Source organism: Pteropus alecto, unplaced genomic scaffold (genome assembly GCF_000325575.1).
Source record: "Pteropus alecto unplaced genomic scaffold, ASM32557v1 scaffold25, whole genome shotgun sequence".
Classification (NCBI taxonomy): Eukaryota; Metazoa; Chordata; class Mammalia; order Chiroptera; family Pteropodidae; genus Pteropus; species Pteropus alecto.
The window spans coordinates 13,846,950-13,854,344 of NW_006441955.1; positions in this window are offsets into that span (position 1 = coordinate 13,846,950).

Consider the following 7,395-nt stretch of genomic DNA (forward strand, 5'->3'; position numbering starts at 1 on the left):
CAGTGTCTGGCACATAATAGGCACAAATATTTTATTGGATTTGACTGTACATAGTTAGCTTTTGCGACTGACTCGTAGATTGCCACTGGCACCTTTTTATTTATTAGATTAACAAGGATGAAATTGTTGAATAAAACAAATGATGGCTCTACTTTTAAGTCAACAAACTTCATAGCGAGGTGATTTGAAAACAATGAAATGTGGCAAATCTGGTAGAGTAAAAAAAAACAAAAAACAAACTCAAAGCTGATTTAAGAAGCAGCCGTTGCTCCAGTTGCTGAAATTTTGCTTTTCTCCCTTGAATGAGGAGAGTAGAGAGGGGCAGAAAGGTTACTGGTCTTATTCATTAATTTTCTTTCAAGAACTGCTACATGTCACCAGATTGCCCCCCGGCACCAGTGCTGTTTGGCTGTCTTCTCTTTGCCCACAAGAAGCCAAAATGTTAAATTGGTGCAGCTTACTAGATCTGACAGAGAAATTCTTCACGTCTGGCCTGGATGTCTAAGTAAATTTGGTGTACTCCTTGTGGTCTGGGGCACATGCTGGAAGCTATTAGAATTCTGAACAAAACCCTCCATTCAAAGACTGCTCGTTTCCTGCTGGGGTAATCCAAGTATCAAACATGAAGAAATATGGGCAAGGAGAATGTGGCTGCCCAATGCATAACCCACCAAGGTGTCCGCGACATCTCCCCAAATGACTTAGAATGTTACTTCCACTTGATCATCTTGAATAAGTGGTTTCTTTTGAAAATAAGAGCTCCACTTTTTCTTCATCAAGTACGGATGAGAACTGGTTGCATTTCTTCTTGTCAGGCAAATTTAGGACAGGGAACTTTCTCCTTCCCCTTGAAGTCCTAGAGACGTCACTCTGTTTTTGTTTGTTTTCTAACCTTTTCTTATAAATTTCCTATCAAAGGCAGAAAGTGTCTTTTTGTTAGCTATGGAGTCTACTGTTTTAGACTAGCCCTGTTTAGTGGCTGGAAACTATTTTATTAAGAAACCTTTATGGAGAAGCTATGGTTTATCTCATGGAATATCTGAGTTTGTCATAAACTATTTCCTTTCTGTACCAAAATTTATTTCCTGTGAAATTCCAGGTGTTCTTTTACATAGACTTGAAAGGAATAGGCTAGATAGTCAGTTCAGGTTTTTTTCCTAAGAAGAATATTTTCTTGTGATGGATTAATTGAGGATGAAATCAGATAACGTAGGCGAAATCACTGGTACGCACAGAGAAAACCATTATTTTAATTAATTTAAATTACACTGTGTTGTGCAGCCAGTTCTACAGTTGAACGGTGTGATGTTGTAGCTGAATACTGCTCTGCTACTGTACTTATCGCTCTGTATGGGAACTCTTTTCTTAGTCTCACTCTGCTAGACTGTAAACTTCTGGAGAACAGGGACAAAGCCTTATTCATCATAGTATTTCTAGTTCATAGCACCACATTATACATACAATTAATGCTTTCTAAAAGATGAATGGATGAATAAGACATTTTTGCAAAACTTGAATGTTAGACCAGATGATTTCACAAAATAAAGCAGTGGAGTCGGTTTACTGGGCTTCCTCTTAGGTTTTAAACCTCTTCTTTAGCTTGCCATCTGTGCTTTGATTCCTTCTATGAGATGGTTTATGCATGCAGTCGGTTTTCTTTCACCATTAAGGAATTTAGCTACATTACTTAATTGTCCCAGGCATGTCCCTTTCCCCATGGAATCTGTACGAGATGTGAAATATGTGCAATGATAACACCGAATGGGAAAAATTAACCTATTTTGATGACTTTTAAGGAGTTCTAACTGCAGGTGATAGCAAGCGGCTCACTTGTCAGTAGACAGCAGTCCTGTGTTATGTCAGGGGTAATGTGGTGATTCACTTTCAGGGAGTTTTTTGTCTTTTTCTTCAAGTTATGCTGACCTCTCAGACAAAAATATTTCCCATCTAATAAACGTCAGAGCAAATTTATGGACTTGCTCCTGACCACTTGTCCTTTATGCTTTAAAAGAAAAAAGTAAATCTAGATTAAGATTCATAGGTTACTGTTGGACCATGGAAAAACTGGGCAGGGGCCAAATACTCACCTTTCTTAGTTTGCCTATCTTTTCCTGATCTAGCTGTTTGGGGGACTTTGAAGCTTGTAGAGCGAAGGTTGCTGCAGAGCATGGTAATGTATTTAGTTTTCTTTAGAAATGCATCCTGTTGCTCTCATTGCCTGGAGGGCTTCACGATTTGGCACCACACAGAAAGCTCTAGGCAGGGCATGGAGGTGGGGCTGCTAATGAAAAAGCAACTGTGCCTCATCCGGATGAATCAACTTGGGCTGAGTGAAAAGGAGGACATTCTGTAATTAAAGGCCCAGAAAAATATTAGTGCTATCTTTTGTTGCCAACGCTATGACAATTGCCCTTTCTATCTGTTCCTGTGGGTTTTCTGTCATTTTATTATTTATTCAAAAAGGATTTATTAAATATCTACTCTGTGTCCCATTCACCATATACTTCAGGGATTACTTAAGACAGCTCTTTAAGTGAATGTGTGATGACTCAGATGTGGATCTGGCTCTCAAAGACCCTGTCACTTAGTAGGAGAAGTACTGCTGTGAGGCAGAGAGTGGCTGACTATGGGATATGGCAAAATGCAAAGCAAAAGACTTTGGAATCCGACGGATTTGGGGTTCAAATCAGGGACTACGACCTATTAGCTCTTTTGGCTTTAGGGAATTTCCTCAATCTCATTCGAGTTTGGTTTCTAAATCTTTAAATTATGAATAATACATTACATTTCTGGAAGGAAGTGCTTTAAGATTTGAAATGGCTGTAAAAAAGTCCTGGTGCAGATAGGCACTTGATAAAATGGTAGGTCATAGTATCTTATTATAATTGGCCAGCTACAGATAAACTTCTATGTGAGTTCAGAGGAGGTGGTTCCGACCACAGGATGGTGGGGACAGATGAGGACAGTATCAGAGAGGTTAACCAGGAGTTTCATGGGGGACATACATCTGAGCTGAGCTTGGGAAGATGAGTAGAATTTGGGAATGTGATGGTAGGAACAGAGAAGAAACTATATTCAAGACTTGTTGTTTATTTTTATACCTTTTTGTTTTTAGCAAATAGGCACTCATGTTGCATCATTTTTATTTATAGTGTGTGAGTCAAATTATGTTACTTAAACCTTAGCATAAACCCCAATGCCAAGAACCATGTGTTTCCTATGTTTTCTTTTGTCATCCCCCATAACCCTCTATAAATAGCATCCATCGAATGATGGCAGAGGTTTATGACCTGGCTGTGTTGAAGTCTTTACATTAATGAGAACGTCCCTCTGAATCCACGGTACAATCACGGGTGTTTTGGAAAATGTGCCCAGATTGTAAGTTCTAGTTCTTTCTCAGGACAGTGAAAACCTAGAGACATTAGAGCAGCATCATAACCTGTGGGCTTGTACATGGCAAGCCCTTGCCTGTGATAATGATGGTTGTTATTATTATTGATTATTTGGAAATTCTAATAATTCAGAATTTTATTTTTTTATTTTTCATATTATTTTATATCAGTTTTAGGTATGGAGTACAATGTTTAGACATTTATATAGTTTATAAAGCGATCCCCCCTATTACTTTTGCACCCATCTGGCACAATGCATAGCCGTTAAAATAATATTGACTATATTCCTTGTGTTGTACTCTACGTACCCATGGCTGTTTTGTAGCTGCTAATTTGTCCTTATTCATCCCTTCACCTTTTCCACACAGGCCCCCAACACCCTTCTGGCAGTCACCAATTTGTTCTATCTGTGAGTCTATTTTTATTTAATTTGTTCGCTTCTTTTGTTCCTGAGATTCCACATATAAGAGAAATCATATGGTATTTATCTTTCTCGTCTGACTTATTTCATTCATCATAATACCCTCTAGGTCCATCTAAGTCATTGCAAATGGTAAGATTTCATTTTTTTTATGACCGAGTAATATTCTATTCTATATATATACCACACTTCTTTATCCAGTTGTCTATTTATTGATGGGCACTTAGGTTGCTTCCATATCTTGGCTGTTGTAAATAGTGCTGCTGTGAACGTGAGGTTGCATAGATCTTTACAAACGAGTGTTTTGGTTTTCTTTAGGTAAATACCCAGAAGTACAATTGCTGGGTAAAAGGATAGTTCTATTTTTAATTGTTTTGAGAAACCTCCAAACTGTTTGCCATAGTGACTGTACTAATTTGCAATTTCACCAACGAGGGTCTGCGAGGGTTCCCTTTTCTCCACATCCTCGCCAGTGCTTGTCGTTTCTGATTTATTGATGATAACCAATCTGACAAGTGTGAGGTGATATCGCATTGTGGCTTCAGTTTACATTTCTCTGTTATGATTAGTGATGTTGAGCATCTCTTCATATGTCTTTTGGCCATCTGTATGTCTTCTTCAGAGAAATGTCTATTCAGTAATCCACAATGTTAATTTGTCAAAGACACCTCACTCCTTGGTGAGCCTGAAAATGTTGGCACCCACCCAGTGTTCTTCCATGCTGGCCTGCAGTTCATTTTGCTTAGGCTGAATTTGACCCTTGTGCCCAGCCTGTGTGCCTCTGTGCCAGCCTGCCAAGTCCCTTGAGATAGGGTGCACCTTACTATCTCTTGTCAGGCTTGCTAAGAAGGGGCTTGTGTGCTATAGAACAGGTCTAGATAGGAGGCCCTTGCCACAAATCTGACTCACATTGTTCTCTCTCTTCATTGTACTCTCTGAGCCGAATCTTACTCTTCCCCAAACTTTTTTTTTTTTTTTCTAGTACAGAACTTAGCTTTGTGTTGTTGGTTGTTAGGAGCCCAACTTGTATTCATCGTAGCTGTAAATCTGGTGATCTTTCTCTGAGTAAGAAAGCAGCAGTTGTTGAAGACCTTATTGTATTATTCTAGAACATTTGTTAGGCTTCCGGAAGAGACAGTATGCTTTCCATAAGAATTGGGCCTGGAGGCATAAAGGCATAGAGCATGATCAAAAGGAATCTTGCAACTGGATATAGTTCCTTTTGAGAGAGAGAGGTAAGTGAGTAACCCCAGATAGGCATCCTAACTCAATTTTCTAAATGGTTAATGCTTGGCTGACATGTTATGGTGCTAATTTGTTTATATTTGTATCACATAATGATATGCTCTGAATAGAATGTGCTTTTGAAATTATTGCACAAATATTATAGCAGAAACAACTCAAAACACAAGGAAAAATGTGTGCGGGTTCACCATTTGTACAAATCAAACTTTTAATATATTTTTGGGTTCATTAATAATGAACCTGTTTGTGTATCCTCAACAGTATGGGTGAAACTATCCTGTAGATACCAGTTGGTATTCTGCTCTTCCCAGTTTCCCGCTCTACACACATCATTGTATTACTCACTGTGCTTCCCAAAATAATTATATCTGCATGTAGACATTTAGCTATTCTTATAGAACCCGTGGTTTTTAAATTCTGAGCATCTGGTGGAAGCTGGCACTCTCACTTCATCCAGGTATGTTATTTTCTCTTCTTAGTAAGAGGAGGAATGAGGGATGAGAGCAAGAAATGCAAGATGAGAGCAGTGCCCAGAGTTCATTGTCCAGGGCTATCTTTGGTGCTTTCACCAGAAACCTAGAGGGATTGTCTGTCAGAGTGAAACCTCCTTGCCTTTCATGTTCAAAGAAGAGAATTTAGGAGGAAATATTTGAGGGGCTCTGGGACATCAAGGAGTTAGATCCCTACGTTATTACTTTGAGTGGAGGAAGTTAGGTGCAGGTAAATGGTGACTAAACGAACTAGCACCTTTGTTTATTTGCGAATGCTTTTGCACTTGGGTTTGAACACTTCTGAAGCTATAGGAGCTAGCTATCTCTTTTTTTCTTCCCTGTCCTTCTGTTCTATGAGAACGAGCACTATCACTGTGCATACTGAGGTTGGAGGTGTTGATAACGTGAAGCTTTCTAAAAGTTTCCAAAGTAAGCACAATGCATGTGGTATTTTCCAGAGGGAGTGGGGAGGAATAAGAAATGGCAGCTATGATGATGAGTGAGAGGCAGGGGAACCAGTGGAGAGGAGAAGAAGGGTGGCTTTGAGTCAGACAGTGGAGGTTAAAAATCTTTGCTTTGCTGCTAGGTTGGTGGTCTTAGGTAAATTACTTAATATTTCTGAATCTTTCTGTGAGGAAGATAATTACAGAGTCCACCTCACAAGGTTGTGGTGAGGATTAAATTGGATAATGTAAATAATGCACTTAGCACAATGCCTGGCATATATAGTAAGCACTCAATAAACATGAAGCATTATTGCTATTATTGTTATTTCCTGTTTCACATTATAATCTGATTGCTTTTCAGACTGGTGACCCCGAACTAAGGGAGTAATGGGGTCTATGAACTGTTTTTAGTATTTCATACTCTAAGTGAAGTAGACAGTTCTGGTCATTGTAATAAGTACATGGTAGAGTCTTGAAACATGGCACCCATGGGGGAAGAATCACAGAAGGGGTCCTCATTGTTGAAAAAGTTGGGCTTCAGATGCAGGAAGTTAGCAAGGTCTTTGATGAAAGCTTATGGAATAAATAGAGGATGATAAGAGCAAAGGTTCAGGATAGATTTGTATAAGTGATCATTCCCTGGGGAATTTTGAGTCTTGTTACACTCGGGAGTCCCCAGAGTTCAGTCGTGTTAACTGGCGTGTTGAGCATGCTCTCATAGCCAGCTGCCTTCTTGGAAACTGGGAGCAGTGAGAAAAGTGCTAGGCAAATAGGAAACCAGTTTCTCTACCCAACTTGGTAGAGCGTTTGCTCTGGGCAATCAGACAGGCTCCAGGAGACATTTTTCTTTATCGGGCATATTTTTTTTTAGCTGTAATTTAAACTGACATCGCTTGGTTTTGACACTGCAACAGGGTCTCTGTGGACTTAACACTATGTTCATTTTCCCGTGCACATCCTCACTGGAGAACTGATGGATATACACCAACATGGAAACCAGTTGGAATGGAAACCATCCAGAAAATGATTAGGGAGCTTGAAGCTTTCTGAAACTGGGCACAGTGTGTATTAATTAAGTCATTGTTTTAATGAAACGTGTCTTAGCTGGGGTCTCTTAACTTCCTGTTTTCTAGTTTTAATATTGAGTCACTAATTTACACTAATGAGACACTGTCAGGCTTAAACACCAATCTCGTACTGTGTTTGGCAAAGTGTAAGATCTAACCTGAATGTGGCTTTGCAAAATCTTCTGTGTTAAATGTGGTGGAGAAATAGAAACAAACAAACTGCCTGGTTTCAACAGAAACTGTCAACATATACATCTGGGAAGAAATTTATGGTAAATATGTTTTATATTATACCAGGCGGTCTATAGTAGGTCCTATCAGTAAACAGCTAAA